We start from the raw sequence: 9,420 nt of genomic DNA on the forward strand, positions 1-9,420 counted from the left end.
GACCCCTAGGCGCATGAAGGAGTACACCAAGCATTCTTTGATCATCTCTTAGCACCAAGACATCTCTCTAGCGCATTTGATTCGTTGTGATAGCAATTTGAGATCCTCTTGAGTTGAGAACTATGTGTGTGATTTTAGAGCTCAAGTTGTGACTTGTGTGCGTGTTTGTGCTCATGCTTTGAGACTTGTGTGTGTTGCTCTTCCCACTCTTACATCTGTGCTTCTTTGTGATCATCTCATTGTAAGGGCGAGAGGCTCCAAGTTGTGGAGATTCCTCGCAAACGGGAAAGAGTAAAGAAAGAAGAACACCGTGGTATTCAAGTTGATCATTGGATCACTTGAAAGGAGTTGAGTGCAACTCTCGTCCATTGGGACACCACAACATGGACTAGGCAAGTACTTGGCCGAACCACGGGATAAATCCTTGTGTCTCTTGTGCTTGTTCTCACTGTGTCAATTGTGGTTCACAAGAGCTCTCCTTTAGCCACTTGATTTCATTGTGCTAACTCTTAATCAAGTTTTGTGGCTTTAAGTTTTAAGTTTTACAGGATCACCTATTCACCCCCCTCTAGGTGCTCTCAATTGGTATCAGAGCCGTTCTCTTCACGAAAGGGACTAATCGCCCAAAGAGATGGATCCTAAGGGAAAGGGGATGGTGGTCAACGATAAGGAGAAGGAGTCCATCTTCAACGAGCCGAGGGACGACAAAGCCACTGACTCCGGCTTGAGTCAAAAGAAGAAGGACGGGAAGAAGAAGAGGCGGATCAAGAAGATAGTCTACTACGACAGCGACGAGTCTTCCTCTTCCCAAAAGGACGACGAACACGAGGAGAAAAAGAAAACGGTTAACTCGAACTTTTCTTTCGATTATTCTCGTATTCCGCAAAGTTCCAATGCTCATTTACTTTCCATTCCACTTGGTAAACCTCCTCACTTTGATGGAGAGGACTACGGATTTTGGAGTCACAAAATGCGTAGTCACTTGTTCTCTCTCCATCCAAGCATATGGGAGATAGTAGAAAATAGAATGCAATTTGATAGTACGAATAGTCCCATATTTATCAATGAACAAATTCACAAAAATGCACAAGCTACTACTGTGTTGTTAGCATCATTGTGCAGGGAAGAATATCATAAGTTTAGCAGCTTGGATAACGCCAAGCAAATCTGGGACACCCTCAAGATCTTGCATGAGGGGAACAACGTCACCATGCTCACCAAGATGGAGTTGGTGGAAGGTGAACTAGGAAGATTCGCGATGATCAGGGGGGAGGAGCCAACTCAAACCTACAACAGGCTCAAGACCCTGGTCAACAAAATAAGGAGCTATGGAAGCACGAGATGGACAGACCACGACGTCGTCAGGCTTATGCTAAGGTCCTTAACCATCCTTGATCCGCATCTTGTAAACTCTATTCGTGAAAATCCTAGGTACAACAAGATGACCCCCGAGGAGATACTTGGAAAGTTCGTAAGCGGACGAATGATGATCAAGGAGGCGAGATATGTTGATGAGGTGTTAAATGGCCCAATCCACGAGCCTTAAACCATTGCTCTAAAAGCAACAAGTAGCAGGGAGGCGATACCTAGCAAGGTGGCGCAAGTTGAGGCGGCCGGGCTGAATGAAGATGAAATGGCCCTCATCATCAAGCGCTTCAAGACGGCGCTCAAAGGTCGCAAGGAGCATCCCAACAAGAGAAAGACGAAGGGGAAGCGCTCCTGCTTCAAGTGTGGTAAGGTTGGTCACTTTATTGCTAACTGTCCTGATAATGATAGTGACCAGGATCAAGAAAAGAAGAGGGAAAAGAAGAAGACTTACAAGAAAGCGAAGGGCGAGGCACACCTTGGCAAAGAGTGGGACTCGGATTGCTCTTCATCCGACGACGAAGGACTTGCCGCCTCGGCCTTCAACAAATCATCCCTCTTCCCCAATGAGCATCACACCTGCCTCATGGCAAAAGAAAAGAAGGTATGCACTAGGAATACTATTACATATGCTTCTTCAAGTGATGATGAATCTAGCGATGATGAAATAGACTATGCAAGTTTATTCAAAGGTTTAGATAGAACTAAAATTGATAAAATCAATGAATTAATTGATGCTTTGAATGACAAGAATAGATTGTTAGAAATGCAAGAGGATCTTTTGTATGAAGAGCATGATAAATTTGTAGATGTCCAAAAATCTCTTGCTTTAGAAGTTAAAAGGAATGAAATGCTTTCTTGTGAATTGTCTACTTGCCATGAGACTATTTCTAGTTTAAAAAGTGTTAATGATGATTTAAATGCTAAGCTAGAAGTAGCAAATAGATCTAGTTCTTGTGTAGAACATGTAGTGATTTGCAATAGGTGTAAGGACTTTAATGTTGATGCATGTGTTGAGCACCTTACTTCTATTGCAAAACTAAATGGTGAAGTGGCTAGTCTTAATGCCCAACTTAAGACTAGCAAAAATGAATTTGATAAACTAAAATTTGCAAGGGATGCCTACACTGTTGGTAGACACCCCTCAATTAAGGATGGGCTTGGCTTTAAGAGGGAAGCCAAGAACTTAACAAGTCATAAGGCTCCCATCTCCGCCAAGGAGAAAGGGAAGACCCCCATGGCTAATAGTGTTCAAAAGAATCATGCTTTCATTTATAGTGATAAATTTTTTTTCTAGAAATGCTTATAGGAATTATTCTTATGATTCATATGTTGTGCCTGCTTCTAGTTCTTCTATTGTGCATGATATGCCTAGGAGAAATGTTGTTCATGTACCTAGGAAAGCAAGTAATGAACCTTCTACAATTTATCATGCTTGCAATGCTTCCTTTGCAATTTGTAGAAAGGATAAGAAAGTGATTGCTAGGAAATTAGGGGCAAAATGCAAGGGAGATAAAACTTGCATTTGGGTCCCTAAGGCTATTGTCACTAACCTTGCAGGACCCAACAAGAGTTGGGTACCTAAGACCCAAGCCTAAATTTGCCTTGCAGGTTTATGCATCCGGGGGCTCAAGCTAGATTATCGACAGCAGATGCACAAACCACATGACGGGGGAGAAGAAGATGTTCACCACCTACGTCAAGAACAAGGATTCCCAAGATTCAATCATATTCGGTGATGGGAACCAAGGCAAGGTTAAAGGACTAGGAAAAATAGCAATTTCATCCGAGCATTCCATTTCTAATGTGTTTTTAGTAGAATCGCTCAGATATAACTTGTTGTCCGTTAGTCAATTATGTAATATGGGGTATAATTGCTTATTTATAAATGTAGACGTGTTTGTCTTTAGAAGGAGTGATGGTTCATTAGCTTTTAAGGGTGTACTAGACGACAAACTCTATTTAGTTGATTTTGCAAAGGAGGAGGCCGGTCTAGATGCATTTTAATTGCTAAGACTAGCATGGGTTGGCTGTGGCATCGCCGTCTAGCACATGTGGGGATGAAGAACCTTAACAAACTTCTAAAGGGAGAACATGTGTTAGGACTAACAAATGTGACTTTCGAAAAAGATAGACCTTGTGCAGCTTGTCAAGCAGGTAAGCAGGTGGGAAGTGCTCATCACAGCAAGAATGTAATGACCACATCAAGACCTCTGGAGTTACTTCATATGGACCTCTTCGGACCCGTCGCCTACCTAAGCATAGGAGAAAGTAAGTATGGTCTTGTTATAGTTGATGATTTTTCCCGCTTCACTTGGGTATTCTTTTTGCAGGATAAAACAGAAACCCAAGGGACCCTCAAGCGCTTCCTAAGGAGAGCTCAAAATGAGTTTGAGATCAAGGTGAAGAAGATAAGGAGCGACAACGGGTCCGAGTTCAAGAACCTTCAAGTGGAGGAGTACCTTGAGGAGGAAGGAATCAAGCACGAGTTCTCTGCTCCCTACACACCACAGCAAAATGGTGTGGTAGAGAGGAAGAACAGGACGCTCATTGACATGGCGAGGACGATGCTTGGAGAGTTCAAGACCCCTGAGTGGTTTTGGTCGGAAGCCGTGAATACGGCTTGCCACGCCATAAACCGGGTCTACCTTCATCGTCTCCTCAAGAAGATGTCGTACGAACTCCTAACCCGTAACAAACCCAATGTGTCATACTTTCGTGTTTTTGGGAGCAAATGTTATATTCTAGTGAAGAAAGGTAGAAATTCTAAGTTTGCTCCCAAAGCTGTAGAAGGGTTTTTGTTAGGTTATGACTCAAATACAAAGGCGTATAGGGTCTTCAACAAATCATCGGGTTTCATTGAAGTCTCTAGCGATGTCGTATTTGATGAGACTAATGGCTCTCAAGAGAGCAAGTTGTTGATCTTGATGATGTAGATGAAGAAGACGTTCCAATGACCGCAATACGCACAATGGCAATTGGAGATGTGCGGCCACAGGAACAAAAGGAGCAAGATCAACCTTCTTCCTCAACAATGGTGCAACCCCCAACTCAAGACGATGAACAGGTTCATCAAGAAGAGACGTGTGATCAAGGGGGAGCACAAGATGATCATGTTATGGAGGAAGAATCACAACATGCCCCTCCAACTCAAGTTCGAGCGACGATTCAAAGGAATCATCCCGTCGACCAGATATTGGGTGATATTAGCAAGGGAGTAACTACTCACTCTAGATTAGTTAATTTTTGTGAGCATTACTCTTTTGTCTCTTCTATTGAGCCTTTCAGGGTAGAAGAGGCCTTGCTAGATCCAGACTGGGTGTTGGCCATGCAGGAGGAGCTCAATAATTTCAAGAGAAATGAAGTTTGGACACTGGTGCCACGTCCCAAGCAAAACGTTGTGGGAACCAAGTGGGTGTTCCGCAACAAACAGGACGAGCACGGGGTGGTGACAAGGAACAAGGCACGACTTATGGCGAAAGGTTATGCCCAAGTTGCAGGTTTGGACTTTGAGGAGACTTTTGCTCCTGTGGCTAGGCTAGAGTCAATTCGCATATTGTTAGCCTATGCCGCTCACCATTCTTTCAGGTTGTTCCAAATGGATGTGAAGAGCGCTTTCCTCAACGGGCCAATCAAAGAGGAGGTGTACGTAGAGCAGCCCCCTGGCTTTGAGGATGAACGGTACCCCGACCACGTGTGTAAGCTCTCTAAGGCGCTCTATGGACTTAAGCAAGCCCCAAGAGCATGGTATGAATGCCTTAGAGACTTTTTAATTGATAATGCTTTCAAGGTTGGGAAAGCCGATCCAACTTTATTCACTAAGACTTGTGATGGTGACTTATTTGTGTGCCAAATTTATGTCGATGACATAATATTTGGTTCTACTAACCAAAAGTCTTGTGAAGAGTTTAGCAGGGTGATGACTCAAAAGTTTGAAATGTCGATGATGGGCGAGTTGAACTACTTCCTTGGGTTCCAAGTGAAGCAACTCAAGGATGGCACTTTCATCTCCCAAACGAAGTAAACGCAAGACTTGATCAAGCGGTTTGGGATGAAGGACGCCAAGCCCGCAAAAACTCCAATGGGAACTGACGGACACGTCGACCTCAACAAAGGAGGTAAGTCCGTTGATCAAAAAGCATACCGGTCTATGATAGGTTCCTTGCTTTACTTATGTGCTAGTAGACCGGATATTATGCTTAGTGTATGCATGTGTGCTAGATTTCAATCCGATCCAAGGGAGTGTCACTTAGTGGCCGTGAAGCGAATTCTTAGATATTTAGTCGCTACGCCTTGCTTCGGGATCTGGTATCCAAAGGAAGAGTACATCAGGGACGTACCAATTCTTAAGAAGGTCCCTGGTGTCCTGGAGTTCTAAGAAACAAACTTCTGTTGCCCTATCCATCGCTGAGGCCGAGTATGTTGCCGCAGGACAGTGTTGCGCGCAACTACTTTGGATGAGGCAAACCCTCCGTGACTTTGGCTACAATCTGAGCAAAGTCCCACTCCTATGTGATAATGAGAGTGCTATTCGCATGGCGGATAATCATGTTGAACACAGCCGCACAAAGCACATAGACATCCGGCATCACTTTTTGAGAGACCACCAGCAAAAGGGAGATATCGAAGTGTTTTATGTTAGCACCGAGAACTAGCTAGCCGATATCTTTACCAAGCCTCTAGATGAGAAGACCTTTTGGAGGCTGCGTAGTGAACTAAATGTCTTAGATTCGCGGAACTTGGACTGATCTATAGCATACATGTGTCTTATGCCTTTGATCATGTTCCTTTATGCATATTGTTGTTTATTTATGGTGTTCAAGTTGTACAAGCACTCCCCGGACCTCAAAAGTCCATGTGTGAGTGATGCACATATTTAGGGGGAGATGTGCTACAACCTGACCCTTTGAGACTAACCGTGTGCTTGAGTTTACTTGCTTTAGTCTCAAAGGTGGATTGAAAGGAAAATGTGAACTTGGACCATGAAAGACTTCCACTGCACTCCGATGAGAGGGTAACTTACTCCAAGTCCATCTCCATACTCTTATTGCCTTTTATTTTGAGTTCAAGATTTTGGTGAGGCAATGGGGTTTAAGGGCCAAAATGATCCCGTTTTGGTGCTTGATGCCAAAGGGGGAGAAATTAAGGCTAAAGCAAATGGATCAGCTACCACTTGAGAATTTTGAAAATAGTAGAGTTAGAACTTTTGTTTTGTCAAAATACTCTAAGAGTCTCTTTTTGTCAAAAGTTGGTCTCTTATGGGGAGAATGTTTGATTATGGGAAAAGGGGGAGTTTTTGAATCTTTGATCAATTTCTCTTGGAATACCTTTCTCTATGTCTCAACAAGTGAATTTGACTTAGAAATAGGAAATTGAGTTTGATTTGCAAAAACAAACCAAGTGGTGGCAAAGAATGATCAAAATATGCCAAATTTGAATCAAAACAAATTCTTGTTCTCATTTGCATTGATGTTGCACTTCTATATGTTGCTTTTTGTTGTGTTGGCATAAATCACCAAAAAGGGGGAGATTGAAAGGAAAATGTGCCTCTGGGCCATTTCTATGTATTTTGGTGATTAAGTGTCCAACACAAATGGTTTTGTGTTAAACTATACCAAATGGTGGACAGAGTGCAAATCAATACAAAGGTATGACTCTAGACTTAGTACATTGGTTTTTGTGTGCTAACATATTTGTCTAAGTGCTAGAATCAGAGAAAAGACAAATGGAAAAGACTTTGCTCGAGCAGCCAAGACTCTGCTCAGTCTGGGTGCACCGGACAGTGTCCGGTGGTGCACCGGACAGTGTCCGGTGTGCCAGACTGGCTCTAGTGAAAAGGCCGCTCTCGAGATTTCGTTGGCGGCGTACGGCTAAAAATCACCGGACTGTCCGGTGGTGCACCGGACTGTCCGGTGAGCCAACGGTCGGCCGCGCAATCCGCGCGTGACGCGTGGGCGGGCCAACGGTCTGATGGGTGCACCGGATAGTGTCTGGTGCGCCAACGGCTCCAAATCGTCAACGGTCAGCTGCGCCAGAATAGGAAAAAATCTGCACCGGACAGTGTCCGATGGTGCACCGGACTGTCCGGTGCACCAGTCGACAGAAGGCAAGAATTGCCTTCCTGGATTGCTCTCAACGGCTCCTAGCTGCCTTGGGGCTATAAAAGGGACCCCTAGGCGCATGAAGGAGTACACCAAGCATTCTTTGATCATCTCTTAGCACCAAGACATCTCTCTAGCGCATTTGATTCGTTGTGATAGCAATTTGAGCTCCTCTTGAGTTGAGAACTCTGTGTGATTTTAGAGCTCAAGTTGTGACTTGTGTGCGTGTTTGTGCTCATGCTTTGAGACTTGTGTGTGTTGCTCTTCCCACTCTTACATCTGTGCTTCTTTGTGATCATCTCATTGTAAGGGCGAGAGGCTCCAAGTTGTGGAGATTCCTCGCAAACGGGAAAGAGTAAAGAAAGAAGAACACCGTGGTATTCAAGTTGATCATTGGATCACTTGAAAGGAGTTGAGTGCAACTCTTGTCCATTGGGACGCCACAACATGGACTAGGCAAGTATTGTACTTGGCCGAACCATGGGATAAATCCTTGTGTCTCTTGTGCTTGTTCTCACTGTGTCAATTGTGGTTCACAAGAGCTCTCCTTTAGCCACTTGATTTCATTGTGCTAACTCTTAATCATGTTTTGTGGTTTTAAGTTTTAAGTTTTACAGGATCACCTATTCACCCCCCTCTAGGTGGTCTCATATTGGGAGTTGTAAGATTCCTTTTATTGCAAGCACTTGCTTTTCGTGGACATGATGAATCCTCTACCTCAAGCAATAAGGGAAACTTTTTAGAGTTGCTACAATGGTACAAAGACAAGGATAAAAATGTAGCAAATTTGCTTCATACTAATCAGATGACTTCACCTGATATCCAAAAAGACATTTGTAGAGCTTGTGCAGAGCAGATCACCAAAGCTATTATTTCAGATATTGGGAATAGAAACTTTTCCATTCTTGTTGATGAGGCTCGAGATGCTTCTATCAAGGAGCAAATGGCGGTTGTTTTGAGGTTAGTCTATAATTGAATGGTTGCTATTTTTTGTCAATGACAAATTTTTAACCATTCATCTATTCTTTTCTTTAGGTATGTCAACAAACGAGGCGAAGTGATTGAGATATTTCATGGGTTACAAGAGGTACCCGACACTACATCATCCGCTCTAAAATTGCTTTGGATGATATGTTTTCTTTCTATGGGTTGTCAATGGATAGATTACGAGGACAAGGTTATGATGGGGCATCAAACATGAGGGGTTAATTTCATGGGTTGCAAAAAAGAATATTAGATGAAAGTCCATATGCTTTTTACATACATTGCTTTGCACACCAATTGCAATTAGTGGTTGTTTCAGTTGCTAAGTGTTGCGCTTCTGTATTTGATTTCTTCCAAACGTGCAACATGATTGTGAATAGTGTTAATGCTTCTTGTAAGAGAAGGGATCAATTGGCTCAACAACACCATGAGAAACTTGTGAACATGTTGGAAAGGGGGGAAATTTTTTCAGGTAGAGGGAAAAATCAAGAAACTAGCCTAGCACGACCTAGGGATACTCGATGGGGTTCACATCATAAAACTTTATGTCGTATTGTTCTCATGTGGGATGCTATTCTAGAGGTACTAGAGATTGTGGCTGATGATGGCTCTAGTGGGGATAAGAAATATATGGCTTCTGGTTTGTTGAAACAAATGGAGAGCTTTGAATTTGTGCTTATTCTGCATATCATGATGAGATTATTAGGCAAGACTAATGATTTGTCACAATGTTTGCAAAGAAAAGATCAAAATATTGTCCTTGCTGTTGGATTGATTGGAGCCACATTGCAGAATATTAGTGAAGTATGTGATAATGGATGGGAGGAATTGTTTGATGAGGTAAAGACCTTTTGTAACCAACATAACATTATTGTACCAAAGATGGATGATACAATTACTGCTCGAGGTCGCTCAAGGGGACGTGGAGGTCAGTTAGTGACTTACTATCATCATTTCAAAAATGAGATCT

Source organism: Zea mays, chromosome 4 (genome assembly GCF_902167145.1).
Source record: "Zea mays cultivar B73 chromosome 4, Zm-B73-REFERENCE-NAM-5.0, whole genome shotgun sequence".
In the NCBI taxonomy this organism is placed as follows: Eukaryota; Viridiplantae; Streptophyta; class Magnoliopsida; order Poales; family Poaceae; genus Zea; species Zea mays.